General features: G+C 35.3%; 1 pseudogene; it reads right to left on the bottom strand.

Moving 5' to 3' along the window:
• Positions 1 to 338: 338 nt before the first annotated feature.
• Positions 339 to 1116, bottom strand: LOC149206898 (indole-3-acetic acid-amido synthetase GH3.6 pseudogene; annotated as a pseudogene).
• Positions 1117 to 24722: the final 23606 nt, after the last annotated feature.

Genomic DNA, 24722 nt, shown 5'->3' with positions numbered 1-24722 from the left:
ACTAAAAATATGGATGGTGAGCATATCAAAAGGCACAGCCTGATACTTCAAAACAATTTTAGACATATTTATTGACCAGAAGGAACACTGAACTTTTCCCACACTCACGTCATTCAAAAATAACTTACTAAAAAAACATGGCAAAGATATCCTTCACACGTTGATGGTTGGACATACTGTCACAATGCCTTTGAGATAAAACTATCCACCTACAACTTTCTGCAATACTTACAGCTCTGCATTGGTATGATGAATTGAGGACAGAGGACAGCAGCCACAAGAACCATGTGCAACAATTTATTATTAGTGGTCTGATTCCGTTTTTTCTATGTGGATACTCAGCACAACATTCTGTCTGCAAACAAAATGGAATTGAGGTGCCGCGTTTTGAAAGCGGTCACCAGCAACACGTCCCCCATTCTATTGCGATACAAACCTGCATGCAGATTAATAAATTAAACATTATCTCACACATTACAGAAACAAATTTTGCTGAAAATCATGTGCTACTCATCATGTAGTACCTGCATATGTGGTGACGACAAGCTCGTATTCTTGTCCAATTTTCACGTCAACCAGTTTAACTAAACCCTCTTGTTCTTTTTCGTCGAGTTTTTTAGGGTTCGCTGGCGATCCGACTGGCGGGCCAAATTCTTGTCGGTGGACTGGAAGGAACTCAAAGTAGGCCATGTTTGGCATTAGAGTGTATGACACTTCTGAAGGGTTGCAAAGAGGGTTCAGGTTGAGTCCAAAGGAGCCTTCTGAGGAAGAGTACATAGTGCATACCAGTGGTAAACCCCCGCTGTAGTAATCCAAAGTAGGAATATATTGAGCCATTGCACCAGTCACGATAACTTTGATATACTTGGTGTTAGACCAAAGGCTAGTTATAATTCCTTGCCATGAAGGAGCTGAGCATTCCCTTTCAATAAGTTGAGCCAATTCTGGATTTGGGTTTAGCAGCAGCTTCTGGACGGCTTCTCTGACGGATGGATCCGTTACGTCTGTTAAGTCTTTGTTGAGAATGCCAGTTTTTATGTCCAGACATAGTTGCCTCCAGTGCTCTTCCACGAAGCGTATGGTTCTAATGAACCCAGAAGCAAAGATGGTTCCCATCCACAGTACTTCATAGTTTTGAAGGAGGCAGCATAGCAGTTGGAAATGATGAATTCAAGATACCGCGCCGTAATTGGTTATGTCGACCAGTCTGCAAACCGTTTTTTAACGAATTTATAACTATTTTGTAACCATTTCGATCACACCACTGAAACTTTTGCAATCATCTAACCTATAATCCTATATAAGGATGACAGGTGAGCAGAGAGGGGGTTGATTTCAGAAGGAACGCCTTGCGGCGTAATTAATCCAACGCAATGTTTCTATCACTCTTTCAACGCAGTTTGTAAGGTTTGTTGACCGCATTTTATCACATCCCTTGCGTTGTGTTGTATTATATTATCGCTAGTGTTGTTTTAAAATATTTATGGGTGCTCTTTAATTTATATCCATCCTGTTTGTTTTATATCCCTCTCGACGTGGCCTTTATCATAGTTTTTCAATGCAACAACGTATTCATCGCATTGTGTTTTAATATATTGCAGCGTTAATATATTGCTCTTTCAATTCACCTTGTTCAATGCATTTCTTGTAAATCCTCAATGCACTTTAATATGTTCTCCTTAATGCCTGCCGTGCATTGCATTTTGTTTTAATATATGTGCAATTATTTTTTATTTCCTTCAATGTTCTTTTATTATTATTAAGTGCATTGATTAATTATGTTCTGTCAGCACCTTTGTAACTCACTCCATTTACCACCTTTGCAATGCATTGTGTGTATAATCTTCATCAACACCTTATTCATGGTTTTTCAATGCAGCCCTTTGCATTGCTTCAATGTAGCCTTTAGGTTGTTTTGCATTTTTCTTTAATGCATTTTTGTTAATTGGACTTTTTGGTGTTTATTTTGTTGATATCAGATTTGTTTGGATGGCATATCATTCTTAATTTCTGGTATCTTTACCTTTTTTGCATATCTTATTGGCTACCATGTCTTTTTTTATTACCTGTTTATTACTATGATTCTTATTTTTTCCTAGAAACATGATTCCTCATTTATAACATTTCTTATATTAACAAGGGCATTGTCAAACCCTAATATTTCTTCAAGGTTTTATTTTCTCATGATTTTTCAAGACTTATGATCGAAAGCATTTCCATAATCACCATATAGTAAAACCTTGTATTGGTTGCCATCATGATAAACTTTCCGTTTGTGCCTTATGTTTTGTATAGGTCATTTCCCATTGATCAACCTTGGCCCATAGGAAGGGAGTGTGAACCATATGTAAGAATAATTACACTCACACCATACAATCTCATCGTCAAGATAATTAATATATATTCTACTAACATTTTTATGTAAAATTGCAACACTTTAATGCTTTATATGAGGGAGAGATAAAGATGAGTGGTTTGCAACTTGACTACTGAAATCTCAAAAGAACACTAAATAAAAGTTACAACCATCAACATCAAGAAAGAATCTAAAAGAAAACTTCAAATGATTCACAAATATAAGTAATAAAGATAATTCTAATGCCTTCTCTTAAAACAAGTTTAATGCATAATGTGACAATTTGAAAACTTACTCCTAAGTTCATCACAATATATATACAAACCTTCTTCTCTATCCATAATCAAGAATATCTATGAGAACTTAAGTCTTGAATCATCATTAATTCCCTATGAAATAAAATAAGAGCCAATAGCCAACAATAAGGTGTTGGAGGTTGCATTAATTTGGCAACAGAAGCTCGAGATTGAAACCAATCCACTACCTTGAAAAAAATCCAATATCCAAGTCAATAAATTAGCTTAATGGAATTGATGTATAATCCAACCTCCAACAATAATGATTAAAATAACATGACCAAACATGCTATGAAATGCCCATAAGGATTCATACTTGAAATGGGAACTAGGGCATGAGAATCTAAGTTGCAATATGGCCAGTAATAGAGGATGTATGTCTATAATTCACAATGCATATCACGAATATATGAAGCTTTAAAAGTGCATCATTAAAGAAGAACCCTCCTGAAACCTAATGCATTCATAAATAATGAGAACCAAGGTGAGGTAAGGGTGTCATGTTCACTCATGCAATAAAAATTCATGATTGTGAATTGCAATGTATGTCATGGTAGTGAGGAGCTCACGGGTAGGTGAATAAAACAACACCTTCAAAAAACATACTGCATTGAAAAGATCACAAACCAAGATAAAGTAGTTATCAACATCATCAACCATAACTTTTCAAACTAACTAGGTCATTTAAGGGTTTGACCAATTCAAAACATAAGCACACCTATTAAACCTTAAAAAGAAAAGGGGGCCCAAAAATTTAGGCATTTAGGCTAAAAATATATTTTGGGGTTGTTTTTACTAGCTATAAAAGAATCCATCCCCATAGGGAATATTATTAGGATACTCTTCCCTCACAATCTCTCATTCCATCGATTTCACATTACTCCGTTGATATTGAGTTTCCTTTAGATAAATCTATCTTGGAGTTCATGGCTTCAACTTATAAAACAAGGGACATTATTCATCATGATACCTCTACTCTCCCAAATTCAAAAGTGATGAATCTTGGAAAATAAAATCTTCAATTGGGCAAGGGGGATTTTTTTGGTTCATCCATTGAAGTTCCATCATTGGATTAAGTCAAATCTATAATTTCTCACAGTGAAGTTTCCACCAGATTCTACACTTCAAACCACACACCCCATTAATGTGTGTCTTGTGCCTCCATTATGTCTTGATAGCCATCATCAAGGAGTTGCATTATCTCATGAAACCAAATATTCTTTTATCCTTAGGAAGTTCCTAATAATGATATGGTTTTAAGATTTCACTGGAATCATCAACCTTTAGGGTCATGGGAATATATTTTGATGTGGAGTGGCCTTGCATTGGTGTGCCATATGTTATTGAGAATGACACATGAGTTCATACATGTCATTTAGAATCCTCGACATGCACTTTACCATGGGAACTACAAAACATGACCCATTCAATTATATAATTCTTTCTTTACATGTACATAGAACATCATAAAAATACACGCGTGCACACACACACACACACATAATACAAAAAATCAAAAGTATAAGTTCTTGTTATTAATTATCAATGTTTTTCTACTTTCACTATGTGTTTTAATAATGTTTCTAGTCGTTTTACATGGTTTTTGTAGCACAATGTGGAATTCTTCTCTTGTGACACATTCCATATATAAGGTATACTTTCAAAATGGCATACAATTATAAGAATCATACCAATATTTCCATTTCATTATTGACCTTGTTTGTAACTTTTCACTTTACCTTAGGTATAAACCCATCATGTTAGAATACTTCCCATGCCTTTTTTGCACATCGTAACTATTATCAGCTTATTTACCACACGGGATGGAAGAGAGGCCCTACTGTTTCCTACATTAATTGAACGTTGAGATACACCTCTCATAACTCTGGATAGACACATTTTAGTATCTCATCACTCCAAATAATTAGCAATGGAGCGATGCATCACTATGTGATAGTGAGAAAGGAGGGAGGAATCTATCATCATCACCTTTTGCCTTTAGCAAGGGACTTAGCGTAGGGTCCATATTCATCCTCCCATATCCATGGGAATACTCTATAATCAGACCATTCTAGTGGAGATGGTGGGATATAGAACTTGGAAGTGCCCTTATGTTGGTAAAATATCTTGGGAATACCTATTTTCATTGTTGTGGTGAGATAAATTATAATGAGTGAGCCAAGGAAGACAAGGGATCAAGGTAATCACGATGGATATTCTCACATCCATTATGTAATATTGTAAGAACTAAATTTATTTCTATATTTATTTCAAGTAATTTCCCCCAATTCTTAAGTGAATTTGGTTTCATTTGATTGAATTTGAATGAAGTTACAAGTTGTTAGATAAATATTATGTTTATTTTTTGGTAGGAAATATATTTTCGTTATCTATGATGTGTTTAGGATGTAGGTCTCTAGGTATAGGATTCTAAGCAGCTTCATTAGCCAGGATCTACACCAACAAACAAGGGTAAAGGTATGTGAGTTTCACTTCACATTTCTTCATATATCAATGCATGAAAGTATAGATATAGGGATTTGATTAAGAGAAATTCCATTATTTGAAAAATATAATGGAAATATTTATGGACCTGTAACTCTATGGAAATTAAGAAAAAAAATGTAGACAAAACTAGCAACCATAATGGAGAAACATCATTGATTTATTCTCATCCCTTCAATTTGGAGTTGTCTTTAGTGCGAATTTTTGCACTTTCCGGTGCTGGAATCCGATGGAAAATTTTGAGGTGAAATCTTGATTTTTGTTATTTAAACTAGTTTTTTACTCTATATATGGATTTAGCACCTTAAAAAAACCCTAGGGAACTTGGATTGTGCAGGGGTTACCCATTAAACTTGTGATTTCAATAAATTCCTGCCAGATTTTACAAAAATTAGACCAGAAAAAACCCACCTGAAAAGCTTCCAAAATGTCGCACTAAAGACAACTCGCTTCAAAATTTCTTGTTTTTTCTATTTCTTAAGAGTTTTATAGTAATTGTTATCCTTTTCATCTCTTTTATGGGTTAGATCCATGCTTAATTATTCACATATGAGCTTGAATTTTTGAAAAATCTCACTCTAGAGTGTAATCACTCTATCCCTTTGCTATTAGAGTGATTATTTTGTAGTAATCATGCACTACACACTATAGTAGATTGATATTAGAATTTTAATCACTCTTTGCTCACCTAGACAAAGTGACAAGGTCTATATGTGGCATATTTGATTGAGATTTAGGATTTTAATTCATTTTTTGAGGTTGTGTCTATATTTTTAAAGTGTAAATGTGATAGATCCCCCTTGGATCAGTCTTAGAACCGTTTTCCCTCTTCATATCTACCTAATTTGGGAGGATTTAGGACTATCTCATCTCATTTGAAACGGTGTTTTTTTGGATGCTTGAATAATTTTTTTCTGGTTATAGGTTATTGATCGAGACCTTTTATTTCAAGCATGAATACAAAATTGCATTTTAAAAAGAATGCAACCAAGTAACATAAACACATAAAAGAACTTAGAAGTGGAAATCAAATGCAACCATGAGATCAAAGGCACAAAACAACTTGATAATGGAGTTCACACAGTGTAGGCTACGTCTCCGGGCGCTGCTCAATGTGGGGAGGCCTCTTTCATTAATTAGCAGTGAAATCAAAATACAAGCAAATAAAAAATGACAGCTTACACCTCCAGTTCCAGGGATGGCCTCAAAATGTAGACCTCTACTGAAGAAACAAGCTGCACGATTGGAATCTTTGTGAAAAATCAAGAAAAATGATTATAAAGTCGACCCTGTTCTGGTTCGGTCAAAATATGGATCCCTAAGAATCTCAGATATTCCCAAAGAATTCCTTCTCGTGGGTTGACTAGATTTCAGCTACCCATATGACAAAACAGACTTCACCACTATGTTCCTTGCAAAAAAGTGAGTAAAATGAGTATAAACTTGGCCTAATTCTGCTATGGTGATTTCTGGGGCTCTAAGGAATCTAAAGATTCCCTTAAATATTCCCAAGGAATATTCCTCCTTGTCTCGAACTCTGTGCGCATAGGTCTGTGTCTCTCTCTCCATTATGCGACCTTATCCCTTGGTGCTTGGTTGCATACGGGTTAAATAATATTCTTCCACCAGAAATTCCAAAGTACATTGTTAATGTAGTGGTGGTGGGTGGTGTTTGACCAGTGGAGGTCATGGGGTCGACCCCCGCTCAACCTTCTCCCGTAGTCTAAGTCTGGCAATAGTTTATTGTTTTTTATTAATGGTTTATAGTTTCTGTTCATTGGCACCAACGGACCCACGAGACAGGTTCACCAACCGCTGCTGGTTTGTTTCTATTAATGTATATATATAATACATACCACCCTGATGGTTAGCCAGTCAATCGACCAGTCGGTGGGGTTGACCGCCCGATCACTGGCTTTTTTTTTTACTAACATTTTGAAATCATAATGGCCCATTTTCCTGCTGAGATTTTAGGGGTTATTAGGCATTTTAAGTAGGCAACAAGTTCGTCGCCACGACCACCAAATTGGTCCAAATTGTCACATCCTTAGTGAATTCTACCATGTTGTCTGGGCTGACATGTGTCACATCCTGATTTTCTCCCCTTGTATGTATTGCCACGTCACCTACTGATGTCAGCGAATTGTCCCTCCCTGCAAAGTTTTTGGTTGTTTTTGAAAAACTTCAGCGGGCCATAACTTCTTCGTACGATGTGAGTTTGAGGTTTCGTTCACGTTGGTGGATTCAAAATGATGAGATCATTGATTTGAGACTAATTTCACTACGTTTTGAGGACTTTCAAAATGTGGCATTTTAGGATCCTTCTAGATCACTCCTCCCCACTAATGAACTTTTGGGCCACCAAAAACTTTATTAGTCAATTGGAAAAAGAGGTAATTTCTCCTTCACTTTCTGATTTTCAATCAAATGGGACTTACTTGGATGCATTCCCTTGACACCAATATGAAGGTACTCCATGTCTCCCCATCATGAAGTCGTAGTTCTCCTATCAAGAATGATATCCTGAAGTAACTTGTCCAAGTATTCTGGTGCAAAGTCACCCACTGTAGGAACCTGTCTAACCTCTTCGGTGTCCATGACCAAATGAGGCTCATAAAGATTGAAGTTTTCAATGTTCATCACTAAGTACATCTGCATGTATATTGGCAAGTTGAGATGAAAATTATTATCTCCCATCTTCTCTAATATGGTGAATGGGCCATATCGGATTGGTATCAACCTCTTTCCTTCCCATTTCATTCTTTCTTTATTGATGTGGAGCCACACCTTGTCTCCAACCTAGAATTGGTGATCAACTCAGTGCTTATCATATCAGGCCTTGTATTGAGCTTGAATTTTCTCCAATTTCTCATGCACTTCTTGGTGAATCATCTAAATTCGCTAATGAACTTTTGTGATTTGTCCAGAGCATGTCTCGAACAATGAGCGTTGAGTGCGGAAATTCACTGTCATGTTGTATGCATGTTCTACATAAGGAAGTTCTTCATCCCACATCTTGGGATCCTTTCCACAATAACCCTGGGGTAAATATACACTCTGCAGTTGACAAACTCTATTTTCTGGTCGATCTGCAGATGAAATTCCGTACTCCTCTTCGTCTTAGTGTCCATCATTCTCCACAAACTCGTCCAAAACTCTCCAAGGAAATGAGAGTCTCGATCAAACACAATGGATGTGGGAAACCCAATGTGGACCGATACAAATTGGAAGAAGAGATGAGCAATATTTTCTACAATTATTTTCTTTTTACAAAGCATTAAGAAACATATTTTTCTAAATCAATCCATAATGACATACAAATAGCCATGATGTCTCCTAGAAGAAGGAAAACTGCCAACAAAATCCATTAACACACTTTCCCATTGACGACTCGGAATAGAGAGTGGTTTGTAGGGCCCCAATTTTCTATTAGTAGGCTTGCAAACTGAACACAACACACATCCCTTTACATATCAAGTCACAATGGTTTTCATGTGAGGCCAATAACAAAACCTATTCAAATGACACAAAGTTTTCCCTACACCAAAATGCCTCAACACAGGAGAGGTATGTGCCTCTCAGATTACATGTATTCTTTCATTGGTGGGGATACAAAGTCTTCCAAGATTGTACAATAATTTTCCCTGCAAACGGTAATTGTCAACCTGCGATCCATCAGTCAACTTTGCATAAATCTCATTAAAATCTTCATCATCAACATACTATTCAGCATAACTTTCAAAAGACAAAGAAGTATTTTTGCAAAACTATAGATGCAGAAATAAGAGGGAAAGAAAGCATAAATGCCACTTTGCTGCTAGTGCCCTTCTTGTATTTTATTCCCAGATGAAACTCTTGAAGGATCCCCATCCACCTGAAATGACATGGTTGTTGAAGCTTGGTTTGCAAATGGAGGTCGAGGTACTACAAGGGCTGGTGATCTGTGTGAATGATGGTCCCCTTTCCAATGAAATAGTGCTTCCATTTCTTCATGCTTTGGACCAAGGCATATAACTCCTTGTCATATGTGGGATTGTTCACAACATCTTTGGAGAATATCTCTGAATGGTAACATATAGGTTTCCTATGTTGCATCAATACAACTTTTAGTGTATCAAAGGCTTTATGCTTCCTTCCTCCCCACTTAAAGTTTTGCTTCACACTTGTCAATGCATGCAAGGGGGATGCAATGACAAATAATTTGGTAATGAATCTTCTCCAGTATTGTATTGCACCCAAAAAGCTATGAACCTTTGTAACATTGGCGGTTTTAGGCCATTTCACAATCACATCAACTTTAGAAGGATTTAATTTTAACTTTCCACCTCCAACAATGTGACCCAAGTAAACCAAAGAGGTCTTACCAAATTCACACTTAGACATTTTGACATAAAAATTTTCTTTTTGCAAAACATCAAGCACCTTTTTAACATGACTCACATTATCTTCCCATGTTATACTAAAAACAAGAATGTCATTAAGATATAGAAGTACAAAATTATCAAGAAAATGTCTAAAAATGTCATTCATCACCCTCATGAATGTGGCTAGAGAATTGCATAGTCTGAATGGAATCACCATCCATTTAAACAACCCATGTTTTGTCTTGAATGCAATCTTCCATACATCCTATTCTGTAAGCCTGACATGATGATAGCCATTGTGTAAGTCTAGTTCTGTCAAATAGACAACCTTTTTCAATTTATCTAATAAATCACCAATGCGAGGGAAACGGTACTGATTCTTCATCGTTATTTTTTTGAGTGCCCTATAGTCCATGTATATCCTCCATGTGTCATCCTTCTTTGGCACCAACATGATGGGTGAGCCGCGTGGAGAATAACTTGGTCTTATGACCCCTTGGTTCAACAATTCCTGCACTTGTTTCTTTATCTCCTCCATCAATGGTTGGCAACTTGTACATACCAATATTTGGTAAAGGAGAATCCAGTTGCAAGTGAATTTCATGATGGATTTCATGCTTTGGAGGAAACCCACTTGGTTCCTAAAAAATCCCATTATAGTTAGAAAAAAATTCATACAATTATTTTTAATGAGTGGGATCACAACCATGGAAAGCTTCAGATGTCTCCACATCTTTTTCTCTCACAACCATGAGCATGCACCATTTGCTGGAATTGATCAATCTCTTCATCTGACCTACACTTACAAGACTTGCACTGATCTTAGCATGAGCTTTAACAATGTATTCCACCTCATATTTCGTGAGATTATACTTGTTTTCATAGCGAAAGGAAAAATCTTTCCTATTAAGGTCATCCTCATCTACTAGCTTGGATGAAATAAAAAATATAGCCCTACAATCTTTGGTTACATGTAGTTTGGCTTTGTCACAGACCCAAACAAGAGGGTATGGTTTCATATGAGGCTTGGTATCCAACCGTAATTTCTTAACCAAGGATTTTGAAATCAAGTTTTTGTGTGAGCCTGAATCAAACAAGGTTTCCACTTTAGTATGTTCCATTACAAATCCAATATGGAACAATTCAGTCCTCTTTCGTTCATTAACAAGAGACTCATTTGAAGAACTTGTACTTGCATTCAATTCAGAATTTTCATTAGCATGAAGAGAAAGGGTACCTTGTACGTCCACTACTGTGATCTATGTCTCGTCATCATATTTGGATACAAGGTCTTGCTACACTGTTTCCACCCTCTTTTTCTTGCTCTTTTTACCAAATCTTTGCGGCTTCAACTATGGATGAAACTTCCAAAAATGTTCATCATCATCGCCTTCCTTCTTGCAATGTGTAAGATGGATTTTCTCCTTCTTTTTTCTTCGTTGTAGTTGTCTTCTTGTCCTTTCCCTTGCCTTTTCCTTTGAACTGTCCATTATGAGGTTTGAAAGATTATTTCTTGGGTTGATATTATTTGTCATTCTTGTCCATAATTTCAAGGTGAATGGCCTTCATAGTGGATGCATCATTAGTAATAGGCTCAAATAACAATAAATAATGTTTGATGTAACTATGTCAAGCACCAATATACTTTGTTACAATTTCTGGTGAATCATGTGAAATGCCCAAATTTAAAGCTTGTTTTCTAAACTCTGCTGTGAAGCTTTGTACATTTTGACCCTTTCCTTTCCTCAATATTTTCATTTCCTTAAATCATTTTGTCAATAACCCAAAGGATATAATTGATATTTTAATGCAGAAACAAAATTTGACCAAGAAGAAAGGAGATTACCCAAGTTTTTGCTACCTTTTTGCAACTTGTTCTCCCACCAAACAAGAGTAGTGCCACTCAGTCGAAGAGAAGATAATTAGATTTTCGCCTCATCTTCCCCAATCTGCTGAATCTGACAATAGAGCTCGATCTGTATAGTCTAATTATTTAAGTTCTCTACATTACATTCTCCATTATATGTGGGTAAATCAAACTTTACATCTAGCTTAAAAAATGTCTTTTTAGAGGCATTCATGTGATGCATGTTAGAGTGATGAGAAGAGGAAGAAGACGAAATGTCACTTGATGATGGAGAGGGAGGGGGCGCTTCTCCTTCACATCCATGGTTTACCGAGGCATGATCATCGGGATTTTTCTTTTCAAGCTTGATTATCTTCTCATATTATGCAAACATTTTTTCTACTTTCTCTGCCATGGTGAGGAATATCTTGCGATAATTTTTCTCTTCCTCCAATCGAGCTTCCTCATCTACCATTTTTTGTCTTTGTGTTGCATGCCCACTTTGGGATCAAAGGATTTGAGTTTTCCTTCACCTACTTGGAGCTTGTTCCTGGTTAACATTCACTCATGCAACTCGCATCAAGAAGACTTGTTCTGATACCATACTTGATCTAGATATTTTACTTGAAGGATGCATATAGAATTGTATTTTAAAGAGAATGTAACAAAGTAACAAAAACACATAAAATAAGTGAAAATCAAATGGAACAATGAGATCAAATGAACAAAACAACTTGACAATGGAGTTCACCCAATGTGGGCTATGTCTTTGGGCTGTGCTCAATGTGGGGAGGCTTACAAGAAAATACAAAATGAAACCTTATACCTCCACTTCCTGTTGGAAATAATACTGAGAGGGGGGGGGGGGGGGGGTGAATCAATATTATTAAGTCAATAAAACTTTTTCATTTCCATACTCTGATTCATATATGCTGCTTCAGTTAAGAATACCCGCGTATATTCAATAAACTTATGATTCAGTTAATTGATCTTCAATGAGTGCATTAGAACATTATTAACCATATTAACAGTAAACAGGTGCAGTAAAATAGAACAGATCACACATAAGCCACACACATGAACACCATGATATAAGGTGGAAACCCAATGTGGGAGAAAACCACGTGCTGCAAGTCATCTCAATCTTCTTCTTAATAAGAAAATCCTTTTACAAAAGATCTGTACAAGTGCAGTCCTTTACCAGTACGCAGGCTACTACCTGCAGAGAGCTACAACTGTCTCTCGTTCTCTAGTCTCTACTGGAAGGGAGCTACAACCCCCATAGTTCTTGTACTAGCCGATCCATTTACTAGTACGCAGGCTGCTACCTACTACAATGCTCCAAAGTTTTCAACTGCTACTCGAAGGGAGCTACCACCCCCTTAGCTCTTGTACTAGCTAAGATAATAGTACGTAGGCAGCGGCCTACAATCTTCTCTCCTCCAGGTACCACGTTTCATACATTTTCATACTGGATACTCCTGAAGCACAACACATAATTTGAAAGGCCACGTTTCATCCAATTTTCATACTGGACCCATTAATATCATTGAAGCACATAATCAATCAATCTTCTGAATCACCCAAACACCAGATCAATACATATACAAGGATAATATGTGAGTTAGCACCCAGATCTAGTCCATCAGATCACATAAAGATAAGTCATTAAGAAACTTGATCCATTCAACCATCAATACTGAAGATAAACATAGTCATACTGTTATCAGAACTCAATACGAGTAACCAGACATCAATTATGCACCCAGAACCCTGCAGAATAGTCAAAGGTAGTTAAAACAAATTTCAAGCAGGGTTCGCAACTTCACCAATAGACATCTGCGAATATCCGTTCCTGTGTTGCTTTCTGATATGTGGGTATCCGCACCTGCACATTCTTCTTGTCTGCGGGTATCCACACCCGCACACTCTTATGCTCTGCGGGTATCCGCACCTGCACCGTGTCGCACCTGCGGTCCTGCAGCTACATCTGCACCTGCGCACTCTTCTGCTTTGTGGGTATCCACACCTGTAGCATGTCGCTCCTGCGGTCCTGTGGCTAGATCTGCACCTGCACACTCTTCTGCTCTTTGGGTATGCGCACCTGCACTGCATCGCACCTACGGTCCTGCGGGCATAGATAGTTTTTCAGTCTTCAAGCATACCCCAGACTATTAGATCTACAGATCTGATCATGCGCCATGGAGATCTCGACCCATTCAGATCTAGCTATCACTCACCAACCGATCACAAGTATTTCAGATCTAGCTCACCTTAAGATATTCAACCCATAAGTGTGCAGCCAAATGATCTCCTTTCCTTTTTATAGCCTTAGGCCTTTCACAATACCACGAACCAGAAATCATAACAATTCAATACCATGGACCCAATACTTGGGATCAACACTTTTGGATGCAATACCACGGACCAAAAACCATAACAATTCAATACCATGGACCCAATACTTGGGATCAACACTTTTGGATGCAATACCATGGACCAAAACCATAGGATCAAAAACTGTCGGACTAATACCATGAACCAATCATGAAAGTGCGTGATCTTTTCTCTACATGAAAGAAACTTTTCTCTGCATGAAAGTGCGTGAACTTTTCTCTACATGAAAGAAACTTTTCTGTACATGAAAGAAACCTTTCTCTTCATGAAAGTGCGTGAACTTTTCACGATATAAAGAAACGTTTCTCTGCATGAAAGTGCGTGAACTTGAAAATAACTTTGCTGCACTGTAATTTATCATCTGTGTGATTTTCCATCAAGGACAACACTTGTCTCATAATCCCAACACTTCCGTGGATGGCTTGAAAAGCCTACCTTTGCTGAAGAAATAAACTGCATGGTTGGAATCCTAGCAAAAAATTCAGAAAAATGACTATAAAGTCAACCCTATTCTAGTTCAATCAAAATCTGGACCCCCGAGAATCTCAAAGATTCCCCAAAGATTGCTTCGCATGGTTCGAATGGAGTTTGACTACCCTGATGCTGAATAAAACTTCACCGCTGCATTCCTTGCAGAAAACCGAGTAAACTGAGTATAAACTCGTCCTACTTCTGCTCTAGTGATTTTTGAGGCTCTAAGGAATCTAAAGATTCCCTAGAATATTCCTAGGGAATATTCCCGAGAATATTCCTAGGGAATATTCCTTAGAATATTCTCCTTATCTTGAAATTTGTGCCCGCAGTTCTGTGTCTCTTTCTCTGCCATGCAGAATCCTCCCTTAGCGCTGGGTTGCATACAAGTTAAATAATATTCAGTCACTAACAATTCCAAAGTGCTTTGTTGGCATAGTGGTGGTGAGTGGTGTTTGGCCAATGGAGGTCACGAGGTCAACCCTCACCTGACCCACTCCCATGGTTTAAGTTTGGCGATAGTTCGTTGTTTGTTATCGGAGGTTTGTAGTTTTTGGTCACCGGCAGCGGTGGACCCGCCGGGCGGGGTCGACACCCACCGCTGGTTTATATATATATATATATATATATACACACACCACTATGGTCATTTTCTAGTCTGTGGGTCAGTCGGAAGGGTTGACCACCCACCGACTAGTCGAAAACTTTTTTTTTAAATAATATTTTGAAATCATAACGACCCATTTTCCTAGCGATATTTTAGGGTTTATTAGGCATTTTAGGTAGGCTAAAAATTCATCACCGCCGACCACCAGACCAGTCAAAGTTATCGACTCCTTACCTAATTTCAGCCTGCTGACTGGGCTAACACATGTCACATCCTAGTTGGCCTGTATAGCTGACTGGGATGCTAATGTCAGCTGCCACATGTCGCTATGTAATCAGCTCACTTCGTCCATACTGTCACATCACCTATTGATGTCAACATCTGTATAGTTGACGTTAGCATCCTACTGTTGACGTCAACATGCCAAGTGCCCCTGCCTGCAAAACTTTTAGTTCTTTTCAAAAATGTCAGTGAGCCGTAACTTCTTATACTATGTCGATTTGAGGTGATGTTTGCATTATTGGATTCAGAATGATGAGATCTTCGATTTGAGACTAGTTTCGTTGTGTTTTGAAGACTTTGGAAATTTCACCTTTTAGGATCCTCCTGGATCAGTGATCCAAATAGGATTTTAGATTTCCATAACTTGATATGGTTAGTTAATTAATACTTGTTTCTCAATTTGATTGAGCAATCTCAAGGAAAACATAAGTTTACTTACTAGATATTATCTTATTGTAGTTTGTGCTTGTTTCCTTGTTGGAAGGATTAAGGGATTAGATTATATAATAATATAACAATAAAAGTATATTTATAATAATAAAATAGTTGGTTGTTTTTTACTATAACATATTCTATATCCTAAATGGAATGTCTAGTCTAAAAATATATGGGGGCACAAGGTTTTCCTTCCACTATCCATAAGGGATGGAGGATGTGGCATCAACACCCCCCTAATATTTTGATACCCATATTCCATCACTCAATTTATCAATCTTCTATAACTACAATTCCTTCTTGATGGTCATGTTTCTTGCATCTAGTTTAATGGTTGATCTCCTCTAGAATATAAAGTATCATCAAGTTATTAACTCCCCACATACAAGGAAGGTTAATGTGGTTTTTGATCTTGATAATAATCTACATATTATTCATTTTGGGAGACAATAAACTATGATGGCCTACCAATCCATCTATCTATGCATGAGGAAGGTGGTTAACAATTTGTATGAACTTGCTTGTTGTACCTTCAATCTCATAGTGCATAGTATATTTTAGGGGTGTTGTGTTAGGTTGTAGGGATTTATTTGGTGATTAGTATTTTATTTGTTGTATTAATTCTTTCTCCCCAAAATTCCCCATCATTCATAAGAAATTTTGTGGTCTTCCTCGTGGAATTCATTTATAAGAGGCCTCCTCTCTAATCCAATAGAGCTCTGTTGGATTCTTTCCCTCATTCTCTTTCTATCCTTACCTTCATCCTCCCTTGTCATCTTTTCTTAGTTCCAAATTATATTGCCTCCACGAGTACAATATATTTCCCTCTAGTCTCATTGGGCTCCTACACTTTCACCGTCAACCTCATGTTGTCTTCGATTCATTGAACTCTCACTAGTTGCATCTATTCCTTGGCATATTCTTATAGCTCCTATCTCTTATGGTAAGCATGATGAGAGAAAGGGAGTGGGATTGATATGGTGTTGCATACTATAGGGATATTTGTAGCCTTAAAGCCTAACATTGTGTTAAAAGCTTCACAACCCATAATTGAGAATTTACTATGCCAAGCATACAAGAGGAAATTAGTCAAGTTGAATGTGACATTGAAAATGAGTTATAATGCATCAGTGGCTCTAAGGTGTTATCTGCGGTATTCGGATGGGATCCAGACACTAGCCATTCCCAATGTCCCTTTAATCATTATCTGTGCATATTCAATCTTTACTAACACCTCAAGTTGTTTTTGGGCCATGTGTTGAATTTCTAGGGCACAAGCTAGAAGATATTTTTTTTCAATAGACAACTACTTCTAATGATCAATAATAATTAGGTTCACATAGAATTTATTTTAGTATCATTAAGTAGTTATAAAAAATAAAAATATCAACCAATAAAGGTGAAAGAGCAGTAAAATAACCATGAGACAATGAGAGAAGAGACATAAAAATTAAGCCTGAGGCCGAGGAAAACCCATAATTTTTTCCTTATGCCAGAGAGAGTTAGTGACAACGTCAAGAGAATAACCAACTAGTAACTAAGATCAGATTCCAATCTAGATTAAATCAAACCCTCTTTCTTCTCCTTCTGATTTTGACCCCTTCATCCTTCAAGGAGTCCAGGTTTCTTCTTTCAAACAAACATAATCAGTTCTAGTATTTGGTCCATATGCCTCAGATATTCTTCCAAACCCTACCTAGGGTTTACAAACCATAAACGATCTAGCATTAGTAATAATTAAAACATTAAAAGAAATACAAGATACTTATCTTTTTTACCTCAAAACTTGATGTTCAGAGTTAGTTTTTCTTTAGTGTAAACATCCCTTCAAATTATTATAACACCATAAATTTAGAATTGTGCCTCCGATTGTAATAATAATAAAGGAATATTGGATCAAATTTTAGAGATAGACTATCATAAAAATCAAAGTCTAAAATCACCTACTTTGTTTCAACATTGTTGCTAATGTGATGTCATGCATCAGTGACTTAATTTTCATACCTTGAGAGTGCTTCATACTTCTTGGTCATACCTTAGAGAATGTTGGCTTGATACATATGACACAATAAGTTCACATTTAAACTTGTCATAAAAAACCTTATAACAAAATCAAATGTCTTTAATGCCATGTTTGAATGTCATTTGAATCAACGATCTTGATCATGCCAATAAATCTAGCCTTCAAGGAGTTCGAAGACTAGGTCATCTTCCTCCACAGTATATTATGAGACTTCTACTTTCGAATATGTTACAAAACCTTCACAAAGATATATACCTTGCATGAAACTCGACCAAAGTTAGACTTTGGCTTTCAACATCATCAGTCCGTCACACACTTTACTTCCCCCCAAAAACATAGTTGGCCTTAACTCACATCATTCTACAGGTAATGATTTGCATATGTATATAATATTTCAAATATTCTTTCCTCAAAACTTTAGTGCAACTAACATCACAAGGTTCCATAGATCTTAGCTTAAATGTCACTAGTGGTTCACACAACCATAAATAATTAATCTCACACACCTTGACATTGGAGCCTTGCAAAATTACAGAGAATCAAACTTCTCAAAGGTGAATATTAGATAGTGAAGCTCCGATCATAGAAAGATATTGAATGAAAAGAGAATTTGTTTCATGTAGTTTTCTGCAGAGAATTACGCTTACTCACATAGATACAATAGAGTGCTTGTAAATTTCCAAAATTTTCGACAACCATAGGTCCATAATTTTCATTTACAAGCTAGTATACATCCATAGAAAGTAACACATAAACTCGCATTTATGTCATAGAGAATATTCTAGAGAGAATAAATACCTCTCTATCTCTCAGGACAACTCAACATTGATTTGGCCTTGCATTTAGGCCTTAATTTTAGCATTTTGAATATACTTCATCCCAGTCACAAAGACAACTCACAGAGGATCATCTTTCCACAGTAGGTTTTACAACTTTAGAATTTTTGACCATATCTCAACTTCTCATCGAATTGTTTTTTCAACTGATTATTACTTCTGATGATCAATAAGTATTAAGATTCACATAGCATTATTTCAATATCATTAAGTGGTTATATAAAAGAAAAATATCAACCAATAAACATGAAAGAGAAGTAAAATAACTATGAGAGGATGAGACAAGAGACAAAAATTAGGCCTGATGCGGGAAAAACCCACAATGGGAAAACCTGAAAACGTTTCTTTACGTGAGAGAGAGAGTTCAATTGTTCATCCATACATCATAAGTAACAAAATCAAGAGATTAACAAAAACAGTAACCAAGATCAAATGTCAAGCTACATCAAATTCCAAGCCCTCCTTATCATTCTTATTTTGGCCCCTTCATCTTTTCTTTTGTGCTAGAAGGGAGATAATCACAAGATAATTTGATGTGCCAAATGAAGGGAGGTAGTCTCCTTTATATCAACTTCCAACAAGATTTAAGGGTTGCCTTTTAGGGGCCCAACAGACTTTAAAAAGTAGGAGGCTGACTTGAAATAATTTGGAGGAAAAACATAAATTTATATTTTTCAAACTTTTCACATTATTGGAGGGAAAAGTATCTTCTGTGGATGGAAGTGAACTCCTTATATCTAGTGGCTTGATCTGAAACAACATAAACAAAACACTTCTGCTTTCCTTAGAGAAATTATAATATGTAGGAAGGACTTACCTTGAGTCCAAAATAAGTTCTCCTCTTCTATATGCTTGTGAACTTTAGCTCCAGCTCCAAATACTATAAATGGAACCAAAAAAATTATGACAAGCACGACAACTATAAGATACACACAGAATATACAAATATCTCTAATCAATGAGTCAATAAGGCATTGAAATACATATTCATCAAATAGACATAAGTATATCAAAACAATGTTTTTTTCATTAATGAAATGTAGGAGAAGATTACAACCCTTTTATAGATTTTGAGTATGTAGATGTCTCGCGCCAAACTTGTCCTTCCATACCACAAAGCAAGACTTAAATCACAACTCAAGGATGGTAATGGGTCCTTAGGTAAAAAAAAGCAGTAGCAACAGGGCATAGTTAAAGTTCTCCAAAAGCCTACCCAGACTCTATGGGAGGCAGTGAATTTTTAAGGTAAATAGGGTAGTTTTGGTTTCACCAATTAGGACTTAGATCCACATATGAGGGGGTATAAGCTCTAGGGATAAGAGACAAGATCTCTAGGAGAGGAATTTGAGATCCCAATCAATAGTAAATGGTTAAAACCACCTTAGAAGCTTTTGGAAAGAGAATTATTTTTTTTTTGTATATTTCCACAAATTATAGAACCATCGCACCTGCAGCAAAGGAAATATGTGTTATGAAACATTGTAGGTTTCATATAATACAGGGTGTTATGGGTCCAAAAATGAGGTTTTCAAGCTAATTAACCCAAAATTCTAGGAATTTTTGGAGAGATAATGCTTAAGCTTTTGCAAAGGGATGATTGCCAGGTGTCAAGGATATTGATTGATCTGGTTTCCAGGTCATTTGAGGAGAAGTGACAAAAAGAACTATAGCACACAATGAAAATATTGACCATGGCTACCATTACTTCCAACACCATGTGTTGATGGACAAAAATACTACCAAAGAAGAGATGCTTCTTTATCTAGAAGAATTGTATGTTTAGTATGCTCCATGGACAACATGCTAGAGAAAATTTAATCCCACCTTCGCTTGGCCCTTGCAACAAGTTGTCCTACAAGAGGTAATAGGGATCCTATCCTTGTGGAAGTCATGGACTCTCGAAAATCTAGAATAGTAAATATGTTTTATGGTCATTTATTGTTAAGTAACCATTATTTTGGTCTTATGCCACAATATGGAACTAGAGGCCACGTATTTCAAATACACCTATTTCTTTTTTGGTACCTTATTAGTAAAAATTTGTTGTGGCTTTTAAGGAAAATGAATTTTTCTACCTAGTCTAGTTTGTCTAGTGGAAGAACAAGATAGATTTCGAACTATTTTCTAGTGGAAGAATAAGATAGATTTCAAACTATTGCGATGCAAAGTAATGATTTGAAGAATTGAAAAAACTTTTGCTTAGGAAAAAAACTATCCAAAATTATATAGACATGATTTGATAATAAGTAATGATTGATAATGATTTGGGATTATGGCAAACTAGCGATAATCCACCCATACTTAGTAATGGTAAAACATAATTGATTATTTCTAAATTAACATTATCCATAGTCAAACATGTTGAACCATAATTAACCATGGTTAATATTAGTCAACCATATAACTAAATCATGGTTAAAGATGGTATTAATATCCTTTAAGGGTTATGTCACATTGCTACGTATATGTTGGATCACCACATTCCTTAATTATTATGTCACATTATGACATTAAAATTCACTAAATTATGTCAAGTTATTAAATTCATCAAGGGTTATATTGCATTGGGTTATTTGCAGGAGACTAACCAGTTTATAATATGGTTAATATATTTTTTACACTATTCATCTTGGTTGTATTACATGATTTCCTATGTTAATCAATGGTATGCCACATAACGATGTTCATTAAAATGTTTTTACAATAATAATTTTATTATGGGTTAGTTATTATGATGTTCATCTTAGTCGAGCTATGTCAATTCGTTGTAGTCCTTAATAGTGACGTCGTTATGTTAGATTCTCCAAACAAAATATTAAATTGTAAATTTTATCCACTATTATGTCACATTCTGATATTCATCTTAACTATTTTATATTAAACTAGCATGTTTCTCATAACCTTGAATACAAATATTCATATAATATTTTTCTAGTTTTTTGCACAATAATAATGTGTAAACAATAAGTTAATATTTTTCTATATTTTTTTAATAATAATAATTTGTAAACCATATGTTAGATTTAATTTTTTTATAATTTTTATAAATTAAAAATATTAAATTATAAGAAATTTAATAGGAACATCGAGGATGAAAACCACTTCCTCTTAGAGTGCCCTGCGTACAACCACATTAGATCTCGGTTTCACAATCTTTGTTACAATACTGACCTTCCTAGCCTTTTACAATGTCAAAATTATAGTGAATAAAATAATAATTTTATATTAATAGCTTATATTTATAAAATTAAATTTAAATATAAAAATATATTATACTAAAAAAATTAAAAAATAATTTTAATTGTGATTAAACATAATCTTGAAATTTTAAAATTTAATATTAAAGAGAAACCTTTAATTTGAAAAGTATAATATTAAAAAATAAGAAAAAAAAAATATAATATTAAAAAATAAGCAAAATGGAATGACCATTATTTGGAATAAAATTTAAAGGTCAAAATATAATAGTATTATTTCCTTATTTTTTCTTCAAAACATTAAATCTAATAATTGATTCCATTTTTTAATATTGATTTAAAAGCTACTAAAATGTGACATTTTGCATTTGGCATATTTAATTCAAAAAACTAATGTAATATTTATTTATTTTTTTAGGATAATTTGTTAATAGAAAATAAATTTGGGAAATATTTAAGTTATTAAAAAATATTTTAAACTAATAATATTATTATATAAAATGAGTTATGGAAAAATCAAAAACATTATTAAAATATTAAAAAGTGATTTTCATTTTTAATTTAGAAAATGTTTTGATAAGTTTAAAGAAGAAGAAAAATATTATTAAAAAATATATATTATTAAAATATTAAAAAGTGATTTTTATTTTTAATTTAGAAAATGTTTTGATTAGGGTAAAGAAAAGAAAAATATTATTAAAAAAAATATTATTGTTATGAATTTTATGGTGAAATTTTATGTTTGTGAATTTCCGAAATATTTTGGGATGAAAGAATTTATTACTTAGAATTATATTAAAAAATTTCGAAAAAGAAAATCGATTTCTCTTATAATGTTCTTATCTATTTACTATATACAATTTTATTTTCTAAATAATTACTACATTGAACATCTTCATAATCTTTTTAATTTAACAAATACTATGATTAGTTTGAAATACTATTTTAATGTTTTTAACATAGATTTTAAAAAAATATTCACGTATATTTATACTTTTAAACTTAGAAAAAGTAATTCAATTTTAATAAATATATATATATATATATCATTTATTAAATAAACTTTTAGAAAACATAGTTGAGTAAAATTATTGTATAAAAAGTATAATGAAAAAATAAAAGTCAATATAATAAATAAAAATATCTCGCGATGAAGTGTTTTGTATGCACATGCATGGGAGGTGGGTCATTCTCATCCCACTTGGCTATTTTATTAGGAGACGTGGCACCACATCCCCTTAATTGTTTAACCATGCATATTGATTCTCGCATGACAAACGCCACTCATATGTTGTCTAACACTCTACAAATGGTGCAACACCTTAGCTATCTAGACCTTTGCCAAATCTACCTCCTCTAACAAAGAACCTCAACTTCTAATACCATGAACTACTCGCCTCGTGCAACCAAGATAAATTTTCCTTCATCAAGGGACCTCAATAATTCATTGCACTAATCTCGGTGTCGACCTTAGTTATAAATCTATTAGGAAAGGAGGGAACCTTCAAATACCTAATTAAGGAGCTCTAGAAACTGGTTTTTTTTAAGTGAAGGATTTAGGATCTTGTTGGTCACCTCAATTTCACCCACTCCTATGTCCTTTGCAATGCTCTGGCTCTCTGTTACTTACTGGAGAAATTCAAGGTAAGGAGTGCTAGCTTGTTAGCGAACATTACTCTCTGGTGTTAGTGCTTTCCCTTCTTAACTCTGATTAGCAATTCAACTCATCTTTCAAGGACAATTGTTAGAAAATGCTTCATCCATCTGTTTCTGGGAAAACTAGTGTCTTTTTGAACGACTAGCCCTCTAGGTTTGGTAGCTACCCTAGAAACAACAGTTTAAAGCAATTCACGATTTCTTCTATGTATAATAGATAAGAGAAAGACAATGGAACCAACCTGGAACTTCCACTTAATCCCTTGCTTGATCTCTCTCCCCCTTGATAGAGCTTGCAACTCCTCCCCGTACTTATCCCGCTTGGAGAGTACCTGTAGAAACACAGTAGCAAAGAACCATCAAAGAATCTTGATCTATTATATCATAAACATTACAAAATCAGATATATAATGAACATACAATAGCATTCACAATTGCACAATCATATGGAAGAAAACTTGAAGAACTTTATTAAATAGAAGGGAGAATTACAACCTAGTTTTCTGATCCAGCATCATCCTCCCAGCATCAATCCCTCTTCACCTCATGAAATAGCAAGATCACACCAACAATACAATGCTCTTTCCTCAAATACAAACTATCAGCACTTCCTTGCAATTCACAATATTCCAGCCTCTAGATCTCTTAGATGAGGGATCCATTTATAGATGTGTGCAAGGGTGTGAGTCATCTCTAAGGTTTTGATTAGTGTCATTCCACTTGTTACAATTGGTTCCACTTGGAGATTTCTTGGATCTCTTACTCATCCCTGGGAAAATTCAGAGAGGCAAGTGTCATAGGAGAGGTTTCTAGAAGATTCCATGAGCAACCACCTAGCAAACTGTCTCGGACATTTTTCCATCCTTGCCCATAGCACCCTATAGAAGGACAAAACTGTATGCATCGCACCTGAGCAGTGTATCACTCAGTATGCATCACACCTGGCTAGTGTAGCAGTCAGTACGGTTTAGTTTAGGCCATTTCTGGATGGTTTTATAGGTGGAACTTTTGGGGAATGATTTAATCAGATGACCATGTTCTTTTAGGGTATGAAACAACTCTTTTAGGGGTTGATGAGCCCTAGTTTATTGACATATAAGATTGGGGTTGAAGTGCCCAAATATGTCTATAACACCATCTCCCCAAATCTGGGTTGAGCATATCAACACTTCAAACCATACACCATGGAAAGTTACTCCTTTTCACCTTCTCGTTATTTCTTGATCCCTTTTTAGTTCGTGTTCATATCCTTAATCTAACTCTTGGTAGTGAATTAGCTTTTACTTCCTGTTTATTGGTCAGTAAGCCCTTTCTCTTCAATGGGATCCCCACTCTCTCTTGGATCCCTCGTATTTGTGATTATCCTTTTCTCTATACTTTTCCTTTGCTAACATGGTATCTTCCATTCTAGCCCTCATTTGATTTCATCCCACTATTTGGAACAAGGTCCT

Source organism: Pinus tabuliformis, chromosome 1_2 (genome assembly GCF_031772625.1).
Source record: "Pinus tabuliformis cultivar Carrire ecotype Pingquan chromosome 1_2, CPIR1, whole genome shotgun sequence".
Lineage (NCBI taxonomy): Eukaryota > Viridiplantae > Streptophyta > Pinopsida > Pinales > Pinaceae > Pinus > Pinus tabuliformis.
Note: the sequence above shows the minus strand (reverse complement) of the source record. Positions and strands in the feature narration are given on the sequence as shown.